General features: G+C 33.6%; 1 long non-coding RNA gene across 1 annotated transcript in view; it reads left to right on the top strand.

Annotated features, from left to right (window-relative positions):
* Nucleotides 1-5179: 5179 nt before the first annotated feature.
* LOC125612861 overlaps nucleotides 5180-11754 on the top strand; it is a 21070-nt gene continuing 14495 nt past the window's right edge. Inside the window, exon 1 of the long non-coding RNA XR_007343335.1 lies at nucleotides 5180-5190. This is a non-coding gene — a long non-coding RNA (uncharacterized LOC125612861). The remainder of the gene's footprint in view (nucleotides 5191-11754) is intronic.

The raw sequence follows: 11754 nt of genomic DNA, 5'->3' as shown, positions 1-11754 counted from the left end.
CTTTATAATTTGATTTATCTTAAATATTTGTTGTAGTGACAGAAATCTGACACAGAACTTCTGGCTTTAATCCAAAAAAAGGTACGTGTTTATTTCCTTTGCTCCTTTTAGGTAATAAAGTGGAACACACTAATTCAAAAGATAAGAAAATATTAGTTTAATGTTGATTTCTGAAACAATTTTATTGCATGAGACTTTTATTTTCTGTATGAGTAAATCCCTCACATTTATTTACTATCTGTAACAGCTGAGTGAAATGTTAAAGCATCTTTGAGATTAAAGAAACTTGGGCATCATTCATAATTCCTTCTTATTGTTCATGCTCCATGTCACTTAATTAAACAAATACTATTCCAAGTGTTTCCCAAATTGCCATTCTATGCCATTACATCTTTCACATTTCACACTGTTGCTTTACCTTTCAAATTGTCATCCTCTGTACCACATACAGTTGCCTCCTAAATACTCCCTTTTTCTGTTTCCTATTGCACAAAATCTTCTTAAATTTTTCTTTCTTTATTAATTCTTTTAAAATTATACATAACATTAGGATGCACTCTCCAGCACTTCTCCCCACTCTCCTCCCTCCTCCATCCCCCAGATTCCCTTACTCTGCTCTACTGATCTTTCTGCAATTTATTTATAGGTTGTTTTTCTACATTAGTATCTTGTGGATACTTTAACTGTGCTTGTTATGCTCGAATTCGGGACCCCCAAAGACCACGAGAGACCCAAGATCGATGTAAGCAGCAAAGAGGTATTTATTGCGAGCTAGCTGGGTCCTCTGCATGCACACACAACAACTGGTGATGCTGAGAGGCCCCAGCCCAGGTTTGCAGCAGTTTTATACATTCTTTGGAGAAGGCAGGGACTTCACATACATCATAGCATCTCTTAGCAAATCATCACACACCTTGGGGAAAATCAAATAACAACTCTAAAACATGATTAGCACATTCACTGGCGGGAACAAGTTGGGTAGGGGTGATTGGTCAGTACAAAAGGGGTATTCATTTGAACTGATTGGTTTAAGCCAAGAGGGGTGTACGTGCTGAACTACATGGTTTCCCAACATGTTATCAACCACCATAAACTACTGGGAGGGTCATCTGGCATCCCAGGTATTTCCCTGTCTCATGCTGATTGGTGGCTGCTAGGGGGTTGCTATGGATCCCCACCTAGCCTAACTGAGTCAGGGACACCTGGCGCAGCAGATCTCTCCTGTTATTTGTAGATAAACAACTTAGCAGGGTGGGAATGTGCTTAGGAATGCTCTGTGGGTTTTTCCAAGGACAAAGGCCATGTCCCTTCCTTGGACAGGCTTTGTTCTGAGATAGAGGCTGGTTTTTCATGCTATACTCATGTATGTGCATCCAAAGTTCAGTCAGATTCATTCATTCGTTGCTCTTTCTTCCCTTTTTCTGTCCCTGCTTCTTCCCCCTGACAATTCCCTTCATCTACTGATCTTTTCTCTGTTTTGATGAAATTCCCTCTCCCTTCATTCACTCCCTGTTTTTGGATTAGCTTCCATGTATCAGAGAAAATAATCAACTTTTGACCTTTTAGACTGGCTTATTTCACTTAGCACCATAGTCTGCAGTTCTACCCATTTACTGGCAAAGGCCAAAATTTCATTCTTCTTTATGACTAATGCTATGTTGTGTATATATACCACATTTTGTTTTGTCATTCATCTGTTGAAGAGTACCTAGGTTGGTTCCATAGCTTGGTTATTCTGTACTGTGCTGCTAACTACAATCATATCACCATAGCTCAAAGATCATGAAGGAACAGTAGACTTTTTCAGCGGATCTCAGTCATTCAGAGCAATAATTATCATTAGGATACAGCATGTGAGAGAAATTTGTATTTAAAAATGGAAAAGTAAAATGTAGTAATGTTTAAGGCAGGTTTAATATAAAATAGACATATTGTACCAAGTAACTAAAACAACTCTCAAATGACTTCAGAATCCATTTTAGCCCATCCCTTTTTGAATACTGAACTGACAGGGAGGAATATACATTTGTTTTACTATGTCATCTTTTTTTTTCATATTCAATTAAAACATGAAAAGAAGGTAGGCCACCTCGTATTAGGCAGGTAATCTTCAGAGTTCCTCAGCTGATGAAAACTCTTTTGACAAAAGTTTCTGCATCAAGATTGAATCACTCAACTCTATTTCTCAATTACTTTCTTGGCAAGACAAATATGTTTTTTTATGCAAAAACTAGTGTTGCATTTAATTATCTCTGCAGATACAATACATCAATAGAATTTTAATTAAGAAGTTCTCAGGTATCTTGGAAGTAATCTATTCAGAAGACTCTTGGAATTGTAGGCAACAAAGATATCTCCAGGCAATGTTTCAAGTTTCTTTTCCCCTTTTTTTCATTTTCTCTTTAGTCAAATGGAACTTTAGAGTTCCTTTGATGTGCATTTGTTCTATTTATCTGAAATCACATATATTAATTACATAGCCCTAAATGGCAGTAGGAAACCTGTCACTATGTAAGAACTTCCACATTGTTTTTATAATAAAATAATACATAACATTTAAAAATTATGGTACTAAAATAGTTCATTATCATTTATTGTAATGTTTGTGCAAATATACAAAGCATTTAGTATTTATAATTATGGACATAGTAAATCTGACTGGAAAATAATGTCTTAGAGCCATGATTTTGCCATTATAGCATAATAGCAGAAGAAATTGATCTAACTCTTAATGTATTCATTATATCTAAAGAGATAATATGTTAATCTAGAAATTATTAAAAATAATTTTAATGTAATGAGAGATGACTAACCTTAATTCTAAAATCAACATACTTAGTGGAAACTTTTATGCAGAAAAATGATATAATCTTGAATAGAGAACTGTCACATGAATAATACAGACTTCAGAAAATAAAATGCTTTTATTTCTGAGATAAGACTGAAAGAAGATAAGTATTGCATTGTGCTAAACATAAGTAAACTCCCCAATAATATTCCATTTTGAAAAGTGAATTGCTAAATGCAATCATTAAGGTAAAAAGATGTGACTTTTTAAAAATACATTTCATTTTTTAAATACCTTTATACTGTTTATTTATTTTTATGGGGTACTGAGGATCAAACCCAGTGCTTCACAAGTGTGAGGCAAGTGCTCTACCACTGAGCCACACCCCCAGCCCTATTTTCTTCATTTTTGAAGAGAATAATTGTTGCTAATATCACTGTTTTTAGGTAGACAATGAAAATATGTTTGGGTATGTTGAAATATCCTAGAAAAACATTAAGGTATCAATAGAAAGTTAAACTAATATCAAAGAAATTATCACTTTGGTAATAACTAAATGGCAATTCAAGTTCATTTATTTCACAAGATAGTCAATACCTTTTTTGTAAACTATCATTTCTTCACTACTAACAATATATCATTCTGATGAGGTTTCAGCTGAATCCATATTTCTATTTTTACTTAGACCTTTTTTTCACTTCTTGAGAAGCTACCACTGATCTAAATCTTTGCACATTCAGGCCTCCTATTTCAAAATAAAAATGGAAACTGCTTATCTCATCGCCCCCCCTAAGAGAAAAGCTTTTCCTTTTCCTTTCCATAAAATATAGAGAATATAAAGCTCTAATGAAGCAGAACTGATTAGAAAACTTAACTTCTTGATCTACCAGTGTGATTTTGGTTAAGCTATCAATAATGTGTGAAAGCTAAAATTGAATAGGAAGAAGGTGGTTTTCCTCTGTTCTAGAGTTCAGTATTCTGGTGCTAGCCTCATCCACCCATCCAAACTAAATAGATCACCAACAGCTTTGCCTTAATTCTATACCAAACATGTCTGCAGTTGCTACATTGTGTTGTGAGTGTACATATTTTGTGGGGGTGGTAGAGGATATGAAGATTGGATAAAAAGGAGATAGTAGCATTTGTTGAATTTAACATACCTTATTTTAGAAAAAGCATAAAAATGCATAACCATGTGAAAACATTGCTAGGACCCTTCCAGGGATTTGAAATGCATCTATCTAAGTGAAACTTCTCGTAACTTTATAATAAATCTTCCTTTATAAACTATAAATTGAAAACTGTGAGTAGTTTCACATTGAAAGTCATTAAGTTCCCCAACAAATTGTGGACACAGCTAAAATTTCTCATTTTACCACTGTAGCTAAAGTTCAAGTTCTTTTGATCTTCTCTTTGTGCTTAACTCAATTAACTTATTACAGGAGGAATATTAGTATTGTCATATGAATATATTGGAGTTATAAATGTCATTAACATAACTACATTAAAATAATATAATATCATTATTTGATATTAGTATGCTAATAATATTAATATTAGTAGTGTCACTCAAGAATTTCTTATGAAAGACTAGTTCTGGATTAAACCATTCCACCAAGCTGTAAATGTTTTCACTTGTGAAAAGAGGCTTAATATATATTTTCTTAACAAGTATTGTATTCTGGTTAAAGAGGTTCAAAGTAGCATTTCTTAACTCTTCATTCTTGATTCTATGAAAATTATATAAAATTATATGACCATAATTTCAGGTCTAAATAATTAGTAACACTGTATTTAAATGATTGCGTTTACATATGTATTATCTGAATTTTCTCAGAACAAATGCGAAATGGCTATATGCAAAGTCATATTATATTAAGGAAAAACAACAGCTTTTAAGACCAGAGTCATGAATTCAAATTCCTTTTAGAATTCAAAATTTTCCATATAGTAACTATTGAGGATGAGTGCAATCTTACAACTTTATTGAGAGGGTTAAGGACCATAGAATAGATATTCCATAAATGTGACTTCCCTTTGCTTTCTTCACATAAGCAGACAAAAATATTAAACATGCTCTTTCTAACCCAGAAGTAATTAAAATGCACAGTGCATGACAGTTTAAAGTCTTTAATGATTTTTTTATTGTTTTCTTAAATAAAAAAATACAAAACACTATATTACCTTAAAATGAAAGAAACAATATTGCAGATATAAAAAGAGAAACATTCTTTAGATATACTATGATTTAAGTTGTTACCTAAGTAGTATCAGATATAGATTTAGAAAACAACATTTTGAAAAACTCAAAGATAATCCTTTGGGGGAAAATGTCAATGATATATTGTAGACACAGTAACTTCAGTTATCATTCACATTAGATAGGAAACCATGTGGAAGAAGTGGGGTAAGCACTACTTCAATAGCTCAAATCATAGAAGCAGAATGTAGACGGAAATGACACCTATGAGAGTTAATGAAACACCAGGATATCTTTATTGTGGAAGCATTCTAGAAAAGAAATGAAATTGAATGTCACAGTTGTGCCATCAAAATGCAATTTTCAAAGTAGTCAGCAAATCATATACCTGAATTTTGTTCTCAAATGTTGGACAGGAGAGCTCTCTCTAATCAGAATGCAAGATTCTCAGAAACAATTCTACCCAGTCCTCATCAGCATGCACAGCCCATCATTCAGAAACCAGGGACTTTCAAATAAGTTTGAATGTGTATATAGGCACATTCTTTAAACTCAGTGGTTAATATTGATTGGATTTAATCGTACAATAGATCTTTGAAAGTTTCCTGAGACATACCCTTCAGATACCACGCAGCATGCAATTTTCCCCAAAAGATATTGATGGAATCATTTACTTATGTTTTACAAACATTCTTGTTTGCTTGCCTCTGTACAGATTAACGAAAATGATTACTTATTTTAAGATTAACAAAATTAATTATTTGAAGCCACTGTAGAATTTAAAATTTCATTGTTTTGTTTTAACCAAAGAATATTTTCTGCCCAAGCATCATGAATTTCTTATTTAGCTTTTCCCTTACTTGAGTCAACAGCACAAAGAGTTTTTTTTTTTTTTAATTTATGGATGCATGTTTAACAGAAAGGACAAATAGTTTTAATTAAAAAATTCTTTTCCATAAGCATTTGTGAATATGAAATAAAGAGTAAATATGAGCATGTGCACATTGATATGTAAATGGAAGATAATTTGTGGGTTAACTTCATGGCCAAAAGTCTAGACAGCGCACAGAATTAAGTATGAAATATGTTCTAAGTCCACAGGACAGTGTATCATAGTTCCCTAGGTCCTCTTCAGAGAATGTGGAGTCACAAATGATATGCTTAGGTTTATTTTTGATTTAACAAGAACATATCAGTCAAATTCAGTGAAATAATGATTGGTACATGTTACAAATTTAAAATGAAAGCATCTGTCTGCATCTAAGTTCTCTAAGAAAGGGAACTATATGAAATTTTCATTTCATTTCATTTTTCAAATGCACATTAGCACCTTTTTGTCATTTTATTCTCAAATTATTTAAAGAAATAATTTTAACTCAAAGAGGGCCATGAATCTGAAGGAAAATGCAACACTAGGACAGTGTGTTGGTCAGCTCCTCATCACTGTGACCAAAATATCTGAGAAGATATTTTGCCATATAAATATATATATATATATATATATATNCTAAATATATATACATATATACATATATATTCATATATATATATGAATATCCAGTGTGTGAGTTGCTCCCTTTCCACAGTCTGGATATATAATGCCAAGATGGACAGCCTTTCAGAGATAAGCCTTTCTGTACAAGCCAACTGCTGCTTCATTTTCTATGTCCTCTTGATTATTATATACATTGACTTTATTCCCAGTGTCACATTACTTGCTTTGATTTGATCCATTGCATTAGTTGCTCTGATTTTACCATACCCTGTTCCTAGTAACTGGTTTGATTTCATCCTATAGTTTACTGTTTTCTTCAATTTGTATACATTTTTCTTGATTTTTAATCACTTTTTATTTTAAATTTGTTTTTAACTGACATATAAAAATGTAAAAATTAGACATTTTGTACATATATAGGGGTGCCATATGATGTTTGATACAGGTATACACTATGCAATATTTAAATCAGGTTAAACTTTATCTGTCATCTCAAATATCATTTCTTTATGGTGACATAATTTAAAATCCTTTTTTATATAGCTTTTTGAAATGTGTAACATGGTATCATCATCTATAGTCATCCTACTGTGCAATAGTACATCAGAACTTCTTACTCCTAACTATAACTTACTACCCTTTGACCTACCTCCCATCTTTTCCTCCCTCTCTACTCTGTTTAGATTCTGGTGACCACCATTCTACTTTTAACTTCGATCAGATGAACTTTTTAGATTTCACATGTGTGTGAGATCATGTAGCACTTGTCTTTCGGTGAGTGGATTATTTTACTTAACATAGTGATTTCCAGTTCCATTCATGTTGTTGTGAATGACAGAGTTTCATTATTTTTTATGACTGAGTAGTATTACACTGTGTATGTGCACCATATTTTATTTGTCCTATTATCAGTTGGTAGATTCTTCTATAGTTTTCATTTATTGGCTATTGTGAATAGTGCTACAATAAACATGGGAGTGTAGGTATCTCTTCAACACACTGATTTCATTTCCTTTGGATATATATTCAGTAGTGTGGAATTGATGGATTATATATGATAGTTCTATCTTCAATGTTAAAGACTCTCAATACCATTTTCTGTAATAGCTACACTAATTTGCATTCTTACAGAAATGTGCAAGGATCCTCTTTGCTCCACAGCCTTGCCAAGACTCATTATTGTTATTAACCCTTCTTTCTAGAGTTGAGGTGATGTTTGCCATTGTGATTTTGATTTGTTGATAATTAGTCATTTTGAGCATTTAAAAATATAGCTGTTAATCATTTGTAAGTTTTTTTAAAATGAAATATCTATTTATATCTATTATGCATTTTAATTGGATTATTTGTTTTGTTCTATTATCGAATCTATTGTGTTCCCACATATTCTGGATATGAATCCTAACTTTGGTGTATTTAATCTTCTTCTGTTAGTCTCTATCCTCGCCTGTATTTCCCCCAACATTTTGAATAATTATTAATTATAAGATAGTATGACATTATTGCAATTTGTTAGAAGATAATTTGTTTTTTTAATATTCTTTAAGACAGTATTAAATCAAGTAAAATAATGTTCATGTAATCTTCAGTTGCCAGAACATTAAAATTATTAAATACCTAGAGCAAAACATTTAACTGTGAAGCAGTCTGTAAATGTCAATATTGTATAGATTTTTTTTACACACTATAGTATTATTAGAATAACTCTAAGGCACATAATTATCTATGGAGCAATTAATCCTGTGCAAATATTATCATGTAATTACAAAAAAAATACTTTCCAGTGAACATCTCTTACTTCAAATAATCAAAGTTTTTGCTTAGGGTTTAGTCAGGCAATTAGTTAAACTGTACTACTGTCTTCTGTCCTCTCATCTTGTCTTATATTATTTAGTCTCCTCTCCTCTCCTCTTCTATTTTCATTCCTCTTAATTCATTCCAGCTAGGCTTTTGTTCCCATCACTCAATCAAAAATGTTCTTAAGGCTTAGGAGGCTGAGGCAGGAGGTTTATGAGTTCAAAGCCAGCCTCAGCAGCTTAGAGAGACCCTAGGTATTTCAATGAGACCCTGTCTCTAAACAAAATGCAAAAACGGCTAGGGACATGGCTCTGTGGGTTAGCACCCCTGGGTTTAATCCCCAGTACTCCCCCAAAAAATGCTCTTACCAATGATATTAGTGCATTCATATTATGAAATCTAATAGAATTCCCATTTCCCTCTTATTTATCTGAAGTTATTCTCTACTCCATAATACTCTTCCTTAATTTGCCTCCCTGCACGCCACCATTTTCTGTAATAGCTGCAGTAATTTACATTCCTTTCTTTTATTTTCTTTCTCTGTGGGGACACACTTTCTTAGTCTCAAAAACTGTTTTCTCCTCCCTCACCTGCTCCCAGTCTCCTCAGTGGGTACACTCCAACTCCCCATTCTTGAGTCTTTTCCTTTCTTTATATGCATAGCTGTGCATATCAACTTTGTGGAGGACTTTCAAATATGTCTCTAAGTTAAATTCTTCCCTTGAAATCCAGTCTTGTATCCAATTGGCAACTCAGTAGTATTTTCCGCATGGTTTCTAATGGAAACCTCACATTTAATACTGCCAAATTAGAATTCCTGACTTTTAGACATTATTATTGCTGTATGTATATATGTGACTGCATGACCAATGTGATTCTGCAACCTGTACACTCAGGAAAATGAGAAATTATACCCCATCTGATTCAAATGTATGATATGTCAAGATCATTGTACTGTCATGTGTAACTAATTAAAACAAATAAAAAAAAAAGAAAAAAATAAAGCAATGAAGTAGAGGAAAACAATAGAGACTTTCAATAGACTGCAAAAGAAACTTCAAATCCAGACACTGGCTTATGTGATGTCTAGTCTGGTTACAGCAGGACATTTGGTGGACAGGGTAGAGCTTGCCTCTGAGTGTTTTGGGTGGAGGATGCAACATGCTCAGGATCCTTGCTGTTAAAAAAGAAGCATGCTTCAGAGAAATGACAGGAAGCAAGTTTTCCAGGCATGGAGTGAGCAGAGAGATAAGAAGCGGAAGAATTAAGTAGGGTAAGGAATATGGCAGGGCTTTCTCAGCTACTGCAAGTCTGTATGTTTCTTGAGTGCAATGAGAATAAGGAAATGAGCCACATAAGGATTTTAGATCAAGGAGTTACTGCAATGTCTGAATTTTGGATCAGAATTGCTGTGATGTAGAGGCTGAGCTGGTGGTGGAGGCAATAAAAAAAGCAAAGATGATTCATTAGGGGACAGCTACAGTAATTAAAAGAGGAGGACTTTCTTTTACATATTTTATTTACTATATGTCTTTATATATATTTTTTAAATCCTGAAAGAGATCTTTATCATTTTTGTAAGAAAATAAAATGCTTTAGAATTGAATAATTTACATTGTAAAGTAAAATAAGCTGTAAAAATTGGGAAACAAGAAAATTGTGCACATGCTTAGTTATCTTGCCCATAACTTGGTGGGAAAAAATAATACCAAATAAAAGGCACTTTGATATTATTATTCTCATAGTTAAAGAAACTCAAAGTTTTTTTTTTAAATAGCATCTCTTATGGAATATAGTTTCTCACTTTGTTTACATTTTCTACTATAGCTTGAGTGAAGTGTTTGTGCATGTGCCCAATCCCCAAATTTACACTCTAAAATTCTAAACCCTAAGGTGATAGTGCTGGAGGTGGAGTTTTGAAAATCAGTTAGGTCATGGGGTCAGAACCCTCCTGATTGGGATTTGTATCCTTAAAAAAGAGACCCAAGAGAACTAGCTGGCCCCTTTTTCTATGCAAGGATGCAATGATAAGGTACTATCTATGAACCAAAAAAAGAGGGCCTCCCCAGAAATTGCATTTCCCTTGATCTTGGATTCCTGTCATTTAGATCTTTGAGCAATAAATTTCTTTGCTGATAAACCACCCAATTCATTATTGAAGCCCAATTTTCTCATCTATAAAATAAAGGAATTGAGTTAGATGATCTTTCTGCTCCAAAATTCTATGCTTATAGGTTGAATTAGACTGTAATATGAGGGAGAAATCACATATCTATGTTCTAATTTAAATTTCCTCTTTAAGTGTGTGACTTTGGACCCATAATTTACATTTGGAACCTTCAATTTTCTCATGTAAAAAGTGAGAGGGCTTAAATAGATTACTCATTTCAAGTAACTCTGAAGTTCTATAACATTTATAATTTCCTGAATTATAATGTTTAAACTATGAAAACGAGGAAGTTTCTGTCTTGTGGTATTTCTATGTGAAAGAGAGAGTTGAACAGTTTTGCAATACGCAATATTCTCAGAATCATTATAAATGAGGCTCAGAATCCAGGAAACGTTGGCGTTCATATGGTAAGATGATAGTATATGATAAATGATTCTTCAGAAGCCCTATGCTATTATTAATCCAAGATCAGTACAATTGAACGGGGAGTTTTTGTGTCTGGTGTTCTAGATATTCTTTCTCATTTTGGACTCTTTAACCAGAACTTGTATTGATTTACTTTGTCATATGAATTGCAGCAGTCAAGACTTGAGGCATTTTACTTTATACAACAACATTTTAATCCAGTGCAGACCCTAATTGATTAACTCTTTAGAAAAGTGATAATACATTAAATTCAGATTCTTATTTTGATCCTGATTCAGATCATAGTGGAACCAGAACTTACAAGTTTTTATTGGAGGATCTTTTGGATTAAGTTAACCTATTGGGCACAAATGCTTTTTAGACTGTTGAGAGCCACAGCCAGAAGGGGCCCCAGAAAACTTCCAGCTGCCAGCAAACTTAGCAGGAGGAGTGGGGGAGGTTGAGAGGCTTGTGGGAAGCCAGTGGTGGCAGTTGGGCTTTGAAGGTTTTCCTGAGGAGCTGTGTGGTTTGGTATGTGTGGTTCTAAAAATAAAGTTTGTTTCTTTTGACAAGTGGCTCTTGAATTGTGCCCAGCCAGACTGCGGCATTTGGTGGGCCACACGGGAACGGCTGAGGGTAAGTGATAAGGTAAACTGCTCGTCCCTGAGGGCAGGGCGAGAGGATGGGTAGCCATTTTAAGATTCTTCTTTTGTTTTGCTTCACTTTTGTTTTAAGTTGCCTGTCCCTGGAGATGTGTAAGATGGAAGAAAAACCGCTCACATCTGAGGAACAGATAGGGAGAAAGGACGGATGGACATTTCAGGAGGCTATTATAATGATTTTGTGTTGTTCCAATTTTGTTTCACTCTGTTTCAGTTTTGTTAGGCGTTATCTTGTTG

The sequence above is a fragment of the Marmota marmota genome, unplaced genomic scaffold, assembly GCF_001458135.2.
Source record: "Marmota marmota marmota unplaced genomic scaffold, marMar, whole genome shotgun sequence".
In the NCBI taxonomy this organism is placed as follows: Eukaryota; Metazoa; Chordata; class Mammalia; order Rodentia; family Sciuridae; genus Marmota; species Marmota marmota.
Note: the sequence above shows the minus strand (reverse complement) of the source record. Positions and strands in the feature narration are given on the sequence as shown.